This window comes from Euleptes europaea, chromosome 3, assembly GCF_029931775.1.
Source record: "Euleptes europaea isolate rEulEur1 chromosome 3, rEulEur1.hap1, whole genome shotgun sequence".
In the NCBI taxonomy this organism is placed as follows: domain Eukaryota; kingdom Metazoa; phylum Chordata; class Lepidosauria; order Squamata; family Sphaerodactylidae; genus Euleptes; species Euleptes europaea.
Window position 1 is genome coordinate 86,471,610 of NC_079314.1, and position 14,256 is coordinate 86,485,865.

General features: G+C 43.2%; 1 long non-coding RNA gene across 1 annotated transcript; it reads right to left on the bottom strand.

Annotated features, from left to right (window-relative positions):
• Positions 1 to 1,204: 1,204 nt before the first annotated feature.
• On the bottom strand, positions 1,205 to 10,718 carry LOC130475678 (uncharacterized). Its single transcript, XR_008933246.1, has 3 exons — positions 10,600 to 10,718; positions 8,796 to 8,925; positions 1,205 to 1,523 (listed from the first exon to the last, which is right to left on the bottom strand). It is a non-coding gene; the product is annotated as an uncharacterized LOC130475678 (long non-coding RNA).
• Positions 10,719 to 14,256: the final 3,538 nt, after the last annotated feature.

Genomic DNA, 14,256 nt, shown 5'->3' on the forward strand with positions numbered 1-14,256 from the left:
TTTCCTTTTCATCCACAGGTATATGATCCTGGGAGATCAGCTTTGGATCACGGGTAAGTATAAATATCAAGAATCAGGAGACAGAATTTCCGGATATTACTTCCTCCATTTGTGCATAGGATGATTTCTTATGCTAAGGCAATGTGTTAAACTTGCATTTACCCAGATGTAAGACTACTGGACACCATTGACTGATGAAGCTTTATTAGAGATTAGCCAGCGTGCTGTTGTGTTCTGTGGAGGGTCTCCCATTACAGCATAGGTTTTTCTTTCCCTTAATTTTCCAACAGCAGCTCCTCCAAGTTTTAGACAAGACCAGAATTTTAGATTTTCCAAAATTTATGGATAGCAAACTAGAGTTGCAGCAGCTCATAAACATAGACAGCAGACTCTTAGACCCATCTGTGTTAGTGATAATATCCCAGCCTCATCAGCGTAAAGTAACAATGGAATAGGAGAGGAGCCCAATTTAGGGAAATGATCCTCTGCTGTTTTTAAAGTTAACAGCAAGATCGTTTATAAAATGATTAAAGAGATAAGGGACCAATACACATCCTTATTTATGGCATCTTATATTCTAAAAGTGAAATCAGACACATCTTTGGATACTTAATTATGTTTGCTGTATACTTGGAGGCATTCTAGGTATGCAGAAAAATATTTGTTTGTAAATTTAAAAAATCTATCCCAACAGAAGTCTAAGCATGCTCCTTGCTATTGCAATATTGAGAGCAATTCAAGGAGTGGGAAGAGAGAAAACATAACCAGATGGGGGAAATTGACCTGCTCAAGCTTTTAAATTTTATAGTGTCCTGGAAGGGGGATTTTATGGTCTGGTGCAATTTTCCTAATAATTTACTGCCTACCCCTGTGATTTCTCTGAGCTTCCCAGCTTGTTTCTCATGAAAGTAGAGGGTAAAACTTCTTGAGTACAGTGGTATGTGAGTGCCAATATGTAAACCTTTCACAGGTGTGTTATGTGTAATGTATTGTGTCTTTAGAAGAGGAAAGGTCTATTGGTATGTATACACATAATGAGTATGCCTTGTGGAAGATAGATTTTCTATGGACCAAAAATAGAGGAATGGTTGAAGTTAGTGACACAAGAGTGAGAAAAGTAGCCCATTTATGAGATACAGTTTCACCCATGCTGAAAATACAAACAGTGCTTGCCTACATATATCTACTGTTCATGAGGAAGAAAGACCAGTAATATTGTACAGATTGTTCAGTCTAATATTGTGCTGTGTTGTAAGGATCTCAGGAGAAGCAGAAGAATCTCCTTCACAACGGAAAGGAGCTAATTCCTCTGAGTTTGTCTCTGTAAATACATCCTTCTTCTCATCTGGGGTAGTCTCCTCAGCTGGATGCTGCTAAGCCTCTGGCTCCTCAGGGCCTTGTATCGAATGGGGAAAAGGGCCCTGCTCATGATGTCCAGTCGCTGATTCAGAGATGCCAGCCTCTTCTTAATGGAATGCACTTGCTTCAGGAGGTTGTCAATTGCCTCAGAGACAGGCCGCAAGCTGCTGGTAGAAAGGAATAATGCTGACAATGTGTATACAGGTCAGGGGCGGTTATTTAAGGATAGGTTAACTACAGCAGCTCATTCAAACTTGACTCCATCAGTCTCCTGAGACATACTATATCCCACAGCTCTTACAATGACAGATATAATCAGTGTAGGAGAGGTGACTGAGAGAAGGATGATCCAAGACTTGCTGTAGGATTCTTGGTTATCAATGGATCCTCCCCAGTGGCTCATCAAATATCACTTGCACCCTATTCATTTGTAGGGTTGCCAAACTCCAGGTACTAGCTGGAGATCTGCTATTACAACTGATCTCCAGCTGATAGAGATCAGTTCACATGGAGAAAATGGCTGCTTTGTCAATTGGACTCTATGGCATCGAAGTCCTTCACCTCCCCAAACTCTGTCCTTCTCAGGCCCTGCCCCAATACTTCCTGCCGGTAGCAAAGAGGGACCTGGCGACCTTATTCATTTGATCTCCCTGCCCCTCAAGGGACCAGTGTTGGGTTTGGACATTTTCAATACTGAAAATAAACATTCAGATCCATGGCCATAAAATACACGTTGCACTTGAATTGCCTAACATTGCAATATGTGCTTAAAACATCATATGCACATATATTTGAGCTGTGCCAATATACTCCTCAAATTTGTCTACATAGATTTTGGACACTGTAACATGAGATATATCATCTGAAAGGAGGTTAAAAAAAAACATAAGCACCAAAATAATATTTACTAAGGGGACTCATAATTTTGTTCATAAAATAATGTAAATAGTAACTAGGAAGCTGAATCTCATAAAATGCAAAAAAGATGAGGCCCTGGTACTACTCAGAGACTCATGAACACTAATTATGGTCACATTTAATCCCTACTTTTAGATTTTTCCCCTAGTTATAGCCAGGGATCTATTCTACTGTTGGACATAGTCGTGTTCTAGTATGATGGTAAACTGGCCATCAAGAACTATTTTGATAGATAGGAAGTAAATCTTACATGGTGAAAGTTTTTATTGCTTGGATCTCCAGAATAATTTGCCAGCGCAACAACATTTATGGAAGAGTAAAGACTGCAGTTTGGATTACCTTTTTTCAGTGACATGCAGAACAATCTGCCTTAGTATAAAGACAAGGAAGTTATCCACACACACAGTATTACTTTTTGTCAATTGTGTTTCATTGGTTCTGTATTGTATTTAATCAGTGACTTATTTTTGTCTCTCCTCTTTTTTTTGGTCAATTTGTTTAAAAAATGGCACACAGATGGAGATTAGAAAGAGGAAAATGGCACATGTCCTTGGAACACAATGCCTGAAACAACTGCCTTATATTCACTTCATAGTAAGGGCGGCCTTGGCATGCAGGCAAGAACAGCTGTGCACATGTGCTAAACTATACATAAAAGGGGCTCTTAGCCAGCATTTACTCCTTATGAAACTGTGAGATTGTGGTTCCTAGTTTTTTTTGTAATATGTTGGAATGTAACATTTAAATAAATAAATAGAAGCAGGCTGTAGTAAAAAAAGGAAATGCACGCATAACACAGAGGTTATTATTCTCCAGTATTGCTGGTAAGTGGCGGTTCAAGCTGCCACTGGTAACCAACGGATAATTTTTTGTGGTGGTATGAATGTCTCCTGCTGTTATCTCATGATAAAAGTCCTCAGGAGAACATACTAATATGAAAATTACAGTGTGTGTTTATATAGATAAGATAAAGAGGCAGTAAGAGTCTTCCACCATAACAATGTATGCCGTAGACGAGAGAAACCCTCAGAGATGCGTGAGGAAGATATTCTCTCCCCAATAGGTCAATACTTGCAGTCATGTTTTAATTAGGTAAAGCTATAGTGATGTGATTTTTCACCCCACACGTTCGCGTGACAAGTACTTATTCCAGTTACACTCTCTGATGGGGAGTTCTGGATTTACTGCAGCTTAGACAATTCTACCGTTTACTTTCCTTCTTGTCAGCCAGAGGGAAGAATGTTGGCTTTGGGTTGAGGGGACAGCACAGCAGGATGCTGCTTCCTTTGTGCCGGAGTTAAGGGGAACGGGAAGAAGCCTATGTAAGAGTGGGTCAGAGTCTCACTCTTTCCTCTTTGTTGACCATCAGCGAGGGAGATTCAGGACAGCAAGAAGGAGAGGACAAAGGCCCACGTGCAGGATAAGTAGCAGGGTACTCAGTGCTCTCCTCCACTCATTTACTGCGCTTCTGGGTGCAGGCTTGGGGGGTGGAATCTAAACCCTCTTTTGCACATGGAGAAATTTGGAGGGGGGGAATCGTGTGGGCTAGGGTAATTTCAGCTTGTTCAGCCCTTCGACAATGGGTGCCATCTTAAAATTCTACCTCACTAAAGGGATCTTCTTGATCGACGCAGTAATAAAGCTTTTTAAGAGCAAGGTGTTCGCCCACCTCTTATACGGTGTTGAGGTTTGGGGATGGAGTGATGCTTTACTACCTAAGCTAGAGAGAATGCAAAACCTCTTCATGAAAAAGGTTCTAGCTGTTCCTCCAAACATTACAGCTGCCTTGCTGAGAGCGGAACAGGGTCTTCTTTCCTTGAGGGCACGTGTGCTTAAAGCCTTATTTACATAAACTGAACAGAGCTCCAGCAAGCCATCTCTCAAGCATATTTTTCACCATTAGTCTAACAGCATATATGGTCAAGCAACTATAATAAAAAATTTCAACTCTGTAGTTTGCCAAATTTTGTTCGTGGGGCTGCCCAGGCCGGCTACAACTGCAGGGACTCAAATATATTGGCACGATGCAGTTTTTGATAGGCAAGTCATATTAGAGTGCAAATTTTCAATTTGGTATAAATTAATTAAAGTAGATCATTTTAGGGCAAATTGTTTGTCCAGGGAATTATTTGTCTAGGGAACTAGACAAATTATTTGTCTAGGGAACTAGCTTGTTCTCTGGTGCTTCAGAGACTAGGACACAGAGTAATAGATTTAAACTAAGAGAAACAATTCCACCTAAACATTAGGAAGAACTTTCTTACGGTGGGAGTGGTTCTACGGTGGAATGTGCTGCCTGGGGGGGGGCAGTGGAGTCCCCACCTTTGGAGGCCTTTAAGCAGAGTTTGGATGGCCATCTATCAGGAGCGCTTTGATTGTGGGATCCTGCATGGCAGAGGGTTGGACTCGATGGCCCTTGTGGTCTCTTCCAACCTTGTGTGATTTTGTGAAGTCAGATCACATTCTTTAAACTACAGTCAGCTTATACATCCATTCATTGTCAAACCATGCAAACTGCTATGCCTGAAAGATGCTATACCCAACGGCCAGTTGCTCAGCGTCTATGTATTTGTGGAGATTCAATTCTGGAAGATCTGTGCCGTTATATGCTGGACCTGCCCATTATATCTTGGTCCAAGGGAAAAAATTAGTTATAATTTTGGCCAATTTAGGACAACGTACTGTTATGGAGAAAGTTTTATTTCTCCTTGCAGATACAGAGCCAGATGTCTCTCTTAAAGTAGCTCTCTTTGCTTTAGCAGCAAAGAAAATACGTGCCAGGTTGGCCTAACCCATTAATTTGGAACAGAATTAAGCAAATAATTTCAATTACAACTGGTTGATGCAAAGCGGGTTTTCTTGATTACAACTCATCTCTCCAAACCTTGCTCTCCCCGGCTCCATCCCGCAATCTTACCCCTAAAACATCGGGAAATCTTAACCAGGAGGTGGCAACTCTAACACTAAGCAACTCCTCATAGCAAACTGCTTTGTTGCCCAAAGCAACAGCAGAATTACAGCGGGCTGGCTGAAAATGTTTCCAAGGGAGGGAGAGCGAAGCACACAAGACGCAGGGGGGAGTGAATGCAAGGAGAAGTAAAAGACTGCCAACCTCCTATGTGCTGTGTATGGCTAGGCTGCTTTCTTTCACCACCACCACCCCTCGAATGTTCTGCGCACTTTGTAGTTTGCTGTACTTCCCTCGTTGCTGCCAGCTTTCCTTACTTTGCTCTACCCCAGATTAATCCAGTACTGCAAAGGGGGAGGAGGATTTGTGGAATCACATGTATGATTCTCAGTTTCTGAGGTTGGCATTCAAAGGAAATTAATCAGATCTTCATTAGATCTTGTATGGGGCTGAGCAGCCTTTATTATCCCCCCCATCAAGGTCCCTTACCCCAAACCTGCCTCCCCTACCCTGAAAAACTCCAGGAATTTTCCAACCCAGAGCTGGCAACCCTTCCAGGACAACCCTGCTGCCTCAAGGGTGCAGGTATTTGTGTGTGTAAAGTGCTGTCAAGTCGCAGCCGACTTATGGCGACCCCTTTTTGGGGTTTTCATGGCAAGAGACTAACAGAGGTGGTTTGCCAGTGCCTTCCTCTGCACAGCAACCCTGGTATTCCTTGGTGGTCTCCCATTCAAATACTAACCAGGGCTGACCCTGCTTAGCTTCTGAGATCTGACGAGATCAGGCTAGCCTGGGCCATCCAGGTCAGGATATTTAGCTGCACTATAATGTCTATAAGAATGCATCTCTTGCTTTCATCTTATGCTGGTAGCCAGTTGGAGTAATTGCCTAGGGGTGGCTGACCTGCTGGAACAAAGAGGAAGTTAAGTTGGTGGTTGGGGGGGAGAGAGATAAACCCTCTAATTGCTGTTTATTTCTGTACCTCACAGATGCTTGTTTTGCAATGCTGTGAAATGTACACCCTACTGCTCAATTATCAATTTCCCATTTATTTTCAAGAGACCAGTTAAATCTAGGTTCCACATAGCTAGGCAAGTACTGAACACAGAACCTACTCTTACCTAGTCTGGGTCTTTAACTTCTAGGAACCCATCTAAATGAATTTCCCTGGTATTAGAAAGAGCCACTCCTTTGTTAAACATTTTAAATAAAGGAGCTGCTGCTATTCTATGGTCTTTCTTGATAGACAAAGCTGGAAATCACCTGTTACTAATTGTCCCAAATAATTGACAGCAGAGGATAGGACCCACAATAATGGATTTCAATTACAGGCAGAAAGGTACCATCTGCATATTAGGAATCGGCTGCCTAGGGAAGTGGTGAGCTCCCCCTCACAGGCAGTCTTCAAACAGCGGCTGGACAAACACTTGTCAGGGATGCTCTAGGCTGATCCTGCATTGAGCAAGGGTTTGGACTAGATAGCCTGTATGATTCTATGATTAGAAGCTTACTATGGCAAAGTGCTTCACATATGTTATCTCATTCATTCTTACACAGCCCTATAAGGTAGGCCAGTGGCATTATTATTCTTATATTGCAAGTGTGAGGTTTAGAGAAGCAGCTTGCCTAAAGCCCCCTGATTCTGAAGAAAGATTCTGTGAGTCATTATGCTAGTCTCTGACTAGCCTCTTCTTAAAAACCTCCACAGAAGGAGCACTCACCACCTCCCGAGGAAGCCTGTTCCACTGAGGAACCACTCTGACTGTTAGAAAGTTCTTCCTAATGTCTAGATGGAAACTCTTTTGATTTAATTTCAACCCACTGGTTCTGGTCCGACCTTCTGGGGCAACAGAAAACAACTCGGCACCCTCCTCTATATGACAGCCCTTCAAGTACTTGAAGTTGGTTATCATATCCCCTCTCAGCCTTCTCCTTTTCAGGCTAAACATACCCAGCTCCTTCAACCTTTCCTCATAGGACTTGGTCTCCATACCCCTCACCATCTAAATATATTTAAATCTAAATTGTCTGGATCGTTAAGATTTCTCTTTTTCCTAGGACTACGTGTTCCCTCTCTTTTTTGACTAGCAGATATGAAGCTACTGCATTTTAATAACATGGGACACTGGGAAAACACATAAAAAGTAATACTTGAATGGTGGTGAAAGTGTCACCATTTAGCTAAATAATAATAATAATGCTTGTTGGCGTGAGAAGCCCTTTAAGTATGTTTGGCAGGGACAGACACGTATAATGTGTAACATTTTGACTTAAATCATAGGGATACACAGATGGAGGCTGGAAGAGTTTGGAATCGGTAGTGTCGCAAGTGCTCAGCCAAAACAGCCGGGTGCTTTCCAAGCAGGGTGGATTCTAGAGATCCTGGCAGGGAGGGCAAATTAGACATTGCATGTAGAGATATGTAATGTTACCCAGATGGCCACTTTTAAACAGAAAGTCACTTCCAGAAGGGTGACTGAGATATGAGAAGTGACAGAGCAAGGAGTACGTAACTGTGTTCTCTACATGAGTCTGAGCCACTTCAAACCATGTCATCAATTGTTGTTCTTTCACAAAATTCCAAATGTTAGCAAAGCAACATGTGGCTAATTCTTCAGTCAGAAATGTCCGGCTACTTCAGATGTAGGCTTTGAACAACCCTCTAGAATATGAAAATTCCATATTCTAGCCCACTTCTGAAAAATTCCTGGAGTTTTGGGGGTGCAGCCTGGGAAGGATGGGATTTGGGGAAGGAGGGTCCTCAGTGGGGTATAATACCATAGAGTCCACCCCCTATAACAGCCATTTTCTCCAGGGGAGCTGATGTCTGTAGTCTGGAGATCAGTTGTAATTCTGGGATGACTCCAGGTACCATCTGGAGGTTGGTAACCTTAGGTGGAGAGCAGACTTTCTTTCTCAGTTTTATAGTCTACCTTTCTTTCTAGGGTTGCCAACCTCCAGGTGGTGGCTGAACTGATCTCCAGGCAACAGAGATCAGTTCACCTGGAGAAATGGCCATTTTGCCAGGTGGACTCTATGGCATTATACCCTATTGAAGTCCCTGCCCTCCTCAGGCTCCACTCCCAAAGCTCCAGGTATTTCCCAACCTGGAGCTAGCAACCCTGTTGCTTACTGAGATACACTTTCTGGAGCTACTTAGTATTTTTCAAGAGTCTTAGAAACGCCAGTCACAAAATGGCTGATTGGTGGATGGAGCCAGTCACAAAATGTGCTTGCGTAGAGCAGATCTGCAGCATTCCAGAGGGGAAGTCTTTCCTCTGCTGTTTTCCCAGAGCAACCTCCCCCTAATTGTAATTTGCCCTGTAGGGGAAAAATACAGTTATATTTATGCTTTTTCCTGGAAGAGGCAAATAGTAGATTTGATGCAGAGGAAAAGACAGAGCAGCATGTACGTGAACATGGAGGAGGATGGACTCTATGGCACTGTATCCCTCTGAAGTCCCTGCCCCTCCCAGGCTCCGCCCCCATATTTCCAGAAGTTTCCCAACGTGGAGATGGCGACTCTACCCCATCCCTGCTGGTGGCAAGGGGGGACCTGGCAACCCTACCTGCAAGAAAGAAGACTGGTGGATCTTACATTGACACGTACCTGGATAGTTCTGGCAGTAGAGAGTTAGGGTGACTCAACAAAGAATATTTCATTTGCCAGAAGATGCCGTTCCCCCACTTTTCCAGCATACGTGTGATGCTCTTTAGGCCTTGAATGTTCACCCTGTCTGCTGTAATAACAGAAGTCCAGTGGGAATGAAAAAGTAAATAGTGAGACAAAGTAAGCTCATTAGCCTGTTGTCTTAACTGTATCTGCTACCAAAATACTTAGATCTTTCAGGATTAAAGCACAAATGTGTATGCTGTGTGGGATTGCTGCCCAGGTGTAGATTCTGGTACATTCAGTATTTGAAAATATTTGCTTTCATTTTCTTTCTGAAGAAATGCCAGATTTCTGCCCATATGTGAATGGGTGTAGGTTCTTGAAAAGAGAGAAAGATGAGGATATTCAGTGATCAAAAATTAGGATTTAGAAACATGCCAAAATTTCCTTTTTCAGATATTAAAAATATATTTTTGATTCAGCATCAGCAGCACTCATATCTGATCTTCATGTAGAGGAAAATATGGAGTGCTGAAGAAAGATACGCTTGCTGTGTTGACTGCAGTTTTTGTGTTCACCAAGTTGATAGAGATATGTCTTCTTCAGCTTGGGAGCCAGGAAGTCCATATTCTTCAATGAGTAGGTTTACCAGCTGCCTGCTAATGGTGGGCAAACTCCTGGTAATTCTTTCCAATGCTCGCTGATGCTCATCTGATTGGTGGCTGGCAAAACGGGGGAAAATCTTTGTCACTGTGTGATGACAACACTTCTGGCACAACCCAGAAATGCTGGCATCGCACCAGGGCGATGCTCTAGTACTCACCCAGAAACTCTATGGAAACCATAATGTTTTGGGACCAGTGCTAGACCGTTGCTCAGGGCGGCGGCGGTGCTTCTGGATTGTGCCAGAAGTGATGTCCTTGCTCGACAAAGATCACCATCCACCCACAGTAAGTACCTCCCCCTCCCCGTGAGTGATAATGGGGAGAAATGGAAAGACAGATAATTATTATGGGAGAAGGGGGATAGCGTGGCTGACGTTTGTCATTCTGCGTTCAAATGGAATGGGGGAGAGGTAGGGCTGCCAACCTTCAGGTAGTAGCTGGAGATCTCCTGCTGTTACAACTGATCTCCAGCTGATAGAGATCAGTTCACCTGGAGAAAATGGCCGTTCTGGCAATTGGACTCTGTGGCATTGAAGTCCCTCCCCTCCCCAAACCCCACTCTCCTCAGGCTCTGCCCCAAAAATCTCCCACCAATGGTGAAGAGGGACTTAGCAACCCTAGGGAGAGGGAAGTACCCCGGCTCCATTTCTATCTGTAGAACCAGACATTGTGTGTTGTTATTGTTGTTTGTGTTATTACAGCACAAAGTCATTTGTATCACATATGCAACAGGAGTTTTGTGCTTCCCAGATGTACACACCACATCGGCTCTTTTTGTTTGCAACCACAGCACACGAAGAAAAACAGCTGTTACTTCCCCCACTAGGGCTCCCAACCTCCAGGTGGGGCCTGGAGTTCTCCCAGAATTACAAGGGTAGGGTTGCCAGCTCCGGGTTGGGAAATACCTGGAGGTTTTTGGGGCGGAGCCTGAGGAGGGCAGGGCTTGGGGAGGGGAGGGACTTCAATGCCATAGAGTCCAATTGCCAAAGCAGCCATTTTCTCCAAGTGAACTGATCTTTATTGGCTGGAGCGCAGTTGTAATAGCGGGCGATCTCCAGCCACCACCTGGAGGATGGCAACCCTATACAAGGGCGTTCCAAACTACATACCTGACTTGCCTTACTAGCACATCTTACCTCCGTCTCTGTAGTTCCACCCCTGAATTTCATGCAGAAACTCCTTCTGACAGATGCTGGTGGGTAGAAGATGGAAAAAGAGAAGTGGAAGAGCACATCTGATAGGCAGTAGCACAGCTTTCATCTTAAGGCTGCAAGAAAGAATAATAAAACACATCCTTTTGATTTCCCATGCTTTCAGGCCTAATTGGAATATACAGAAAAAAACATGGTGTAGCCTTGCGAGCACTTAACAGCACTTCATGCAGCAGATGAGGGCTGCATGTTTGAATACAGCCCTATAAGTAAAAATTCCTATCCGTAGAACCCAACATTGTGTGTTGTTAACATTGTTTGTATTACTACAAAGTTGGAAACCAAACAGAACTCAGAAGCTGTGATGCATCTGCACCCTCATTCTACCTAAGGGTTAACTTGCGTATTAGAAGGATCAGTTAGGCTGAGCAGGTGTGCCTGGCTTGGGAATCATAGGTCCTTATCTCTCCCAAGGTCAGGCAGTGGAACCTTTGTTGAAAAGCAGGCCCAGCTGTGGTAAAAGGGGGGGGGAGGAATAGGTACCAGTGTTTTCTGGAAGATTCCTAAGGGGGAAGGATCTCATTGGTTGAAGTGTATCATCCGATGCTGTAGGCCAAACCCTATAATTGGGTATAGGGTCTCAAGGTGGGCTCCGTTTCTCCTGCTCACCATTTGCCTAGCTGCTTGGTGCAAATAATTGGTGTTTAAACTGATATGCTGTGTTGTGCCACAATTTGGATTACATTTAGGATTGCCAGGTGCCCGCTGGTGGCAGTAGGGTCTCCAGCTGATAGAGATCAGATCACCTGGAGAAAAATGGCCGCTTTGGCAATTGGACTCTATGACATTGAAGTCCCTCCCCTCCCCAAACCCCGCCCTCCTCAGGCTCCACCCCCAAAATCTCCCACCGGTTGCGAAGAGGGACCTGGCAACCCTAGGTGGCGGGCAAACCCCCGGACCTTTTACCCCTCTGCCCGCCGACCACCTGAGGGTCGGTGGGCAAACATGCATGCGCACATGCATACCGCGTGCAGCACTTCTGGTTTCGAACAGGAAGTTCCGTCTCGCGAGGGGTCTTATACCTCTTAGTTTGAGTGGTAAAGAGCCGCTTTACCACTCAAACTAAGAGGTAAAGGCCTCTTGTGAGGAGGCACGCTTTCCGAAAACAGCCTCCTGCCGGAGGAGAAGCGAGACCTGGCAACCCTAATTACACTATTATCAGAATTCACACAGAAAATCTATCACTTACACTCAGGTATTCTAAGAGTTATATAGTGTGATATATTTGTTATATATTTTTTATTTTGCTGTTGGACTTAATAGTGGAATACTGGAATTTTAATTTAATTTCATAATCATAATAAACCTTTAATGGCATATAGTTTTAATTTACGACTTACCCATGACACGGGTTCATTGACATTTGTCAGACATGAGGTGGAGTGAAATTCCCCTTAGGGGACTACTCAGGAGTAAATGTCACAGAATCTTGTCACTGCCACCTTAAAGATGCACAGCTATCTCCTGCCCTGAGGGACATCCTGTATGAAGGCAAAGGGTGTTCCTTTGAACACTGTCAGAAGTTAAAAGGTGGGTGTAGAAGGATTTAAGACTATCCCTTATTTTGAAATGAAAGTCTAGTGGCAGCAATTCTAACATTCCTAGCAATGGCAGTGAAAGGTTTTGTATAAAAATGTCTCAGGCAATGCCTGTAGCAATTTTTCTTTTATACCTGTAAATATTTTCTCATGCTACTATTTTGGTAGCTTTTGTGAAAATAACTGTTATGTAAATATCCCTTTGTCAAGTCTCTCTAGAGCTTGTCCCAAACCTTTAATGATTATCCCTATGCTGTCCTGCAGGATTTCTATGAATGAAGACATTCTTCCTGGATAAGCTTGCAGAACGAATATATTTTTGCAATCATTCTATAAAATGCATTTTAATTGTGTTTAAACCATATCTCCATCTGCACCTGCTTATCTTATTTCTGGAGGATGATTTGGGGGTAAACAAGGAAAGACAACACAATTTCTAAACTCACAAGGGTCAGTTTACTGAGAAACACAGTTATTACACCTGCTTCAAGATGCATGGGCCTGGACTTGCTAAAATAGACTTGGGATGGACTTGGACACGTGTTTCTTGTTTTACAAGCTGTAGTATCATTGATCATTCCTTATTATCAGAGTACCTGATTTGAATGTGTTCCAAAGGTCCTCCTTTACTGCAATGAGACAGAAAAACACAGTAACAGCTGTGTGATAGGAGCTTTTGGAGGCTTGGGTTGAAATATGGTTGGCTTTGCTTAAAGCATCATTACAATAGAATAGAGGAAGTCCAATAGAGTAAAATAACTCTTGGTTGTTGTTGTCTGACAGGTATAGGGTAAGCCAGTGTTCTCTGGGAAGATTGGAAAGGTGCCCATTGACTACAGAGTCTGCAGGTCTTTGGATCAGTTCTTCTTTGGGAAACTAGAGGTTTATCGTACCAACAATTTACAGCATATTATCATCGTGCTTGGTGTGTGTGTTTTGTGCTTGGTGTGTGTGCTTGGTGTGTGTGCTTGGTGTGTGTGTATTCTTCATTTCCGATCGCACCGCGCCTGTTAAGACTGCTCCCAAGACGGTTTATCGTCATATCGCAAGGAGGAGCGTGGGGGAGCACTGCGTCATGTCTACGTCGCTGATGCTTCCCCGCCTCCCCTCTCCTTTTTTTCCCCACTCATGCGCAATATCATTGATCCGAAGGAGCGCTGTATGCCATTAAGAATTGCCTTGTTTTGCACGGCAGGGAAATTTCAAAAGCGGACAACACTGTCAAGCATGTTTTGCGATGCTTCACAATAGCAAAAAACCTGCTGGTTTGTGTGCATCATACAACATTTCATTGTTAATTGCTAAGTCTGGAAAAGCATATAGAATTGGCGAAGAACTCATTCTACCAGCAGCTAGTGAATTTCTGAGAACGGTTTTGCATAAGTCACCACATGATATAATTAAGACGATTTCTCTCAGCAACAATTCAGTGCAAAGATGCATAGATGAAAAGGCTGAAAATGTGGAAGATACATTGTTCAGCATACCAAGAACAACAGAATTTGCATTACTGCTGGAAAAGTCAGGCAATGAATCTTTGTTTCTCGCTTATGTGCACTTTATAAAAGATGAAAGTTTGGCTCAAGACTTATTTGCTAGGCAACTAAGAACAGATACTAAAGGCGAGTATTTCAATATTTTGTGTTGTTTAGTTCTTCAAAGATAAGGAAATTCCACTTTCTAACATACTTGCTTGTGCAACCATTGGAGCACCATTAATGACTGGTCGCTACTGTGGGTGTGTTGATTACTTGAAAAAAGCAGGGCCAAATTTCTTTACCATTCGTTGTGTCATTCTTCGCCAACATCTGGTGGCAAAACCCCCCGTGATTGCCTGCACATCTCATTGCACACTGTCATTCCTGCAGTGAATAAAATTAAAGCCCATGCTCTCAGTGATCAACTATTACATGAGTTCTGTGTGGAGAATAATGAAGATTTTGAACGTTTGATGCTTCATCCTGAAGTTCGTTGGCTATCAAAAGGCAACTGTGTGAGATGCTTTTACAACCTTTTTGTTCCGCACACATATGGTTTTACTCTA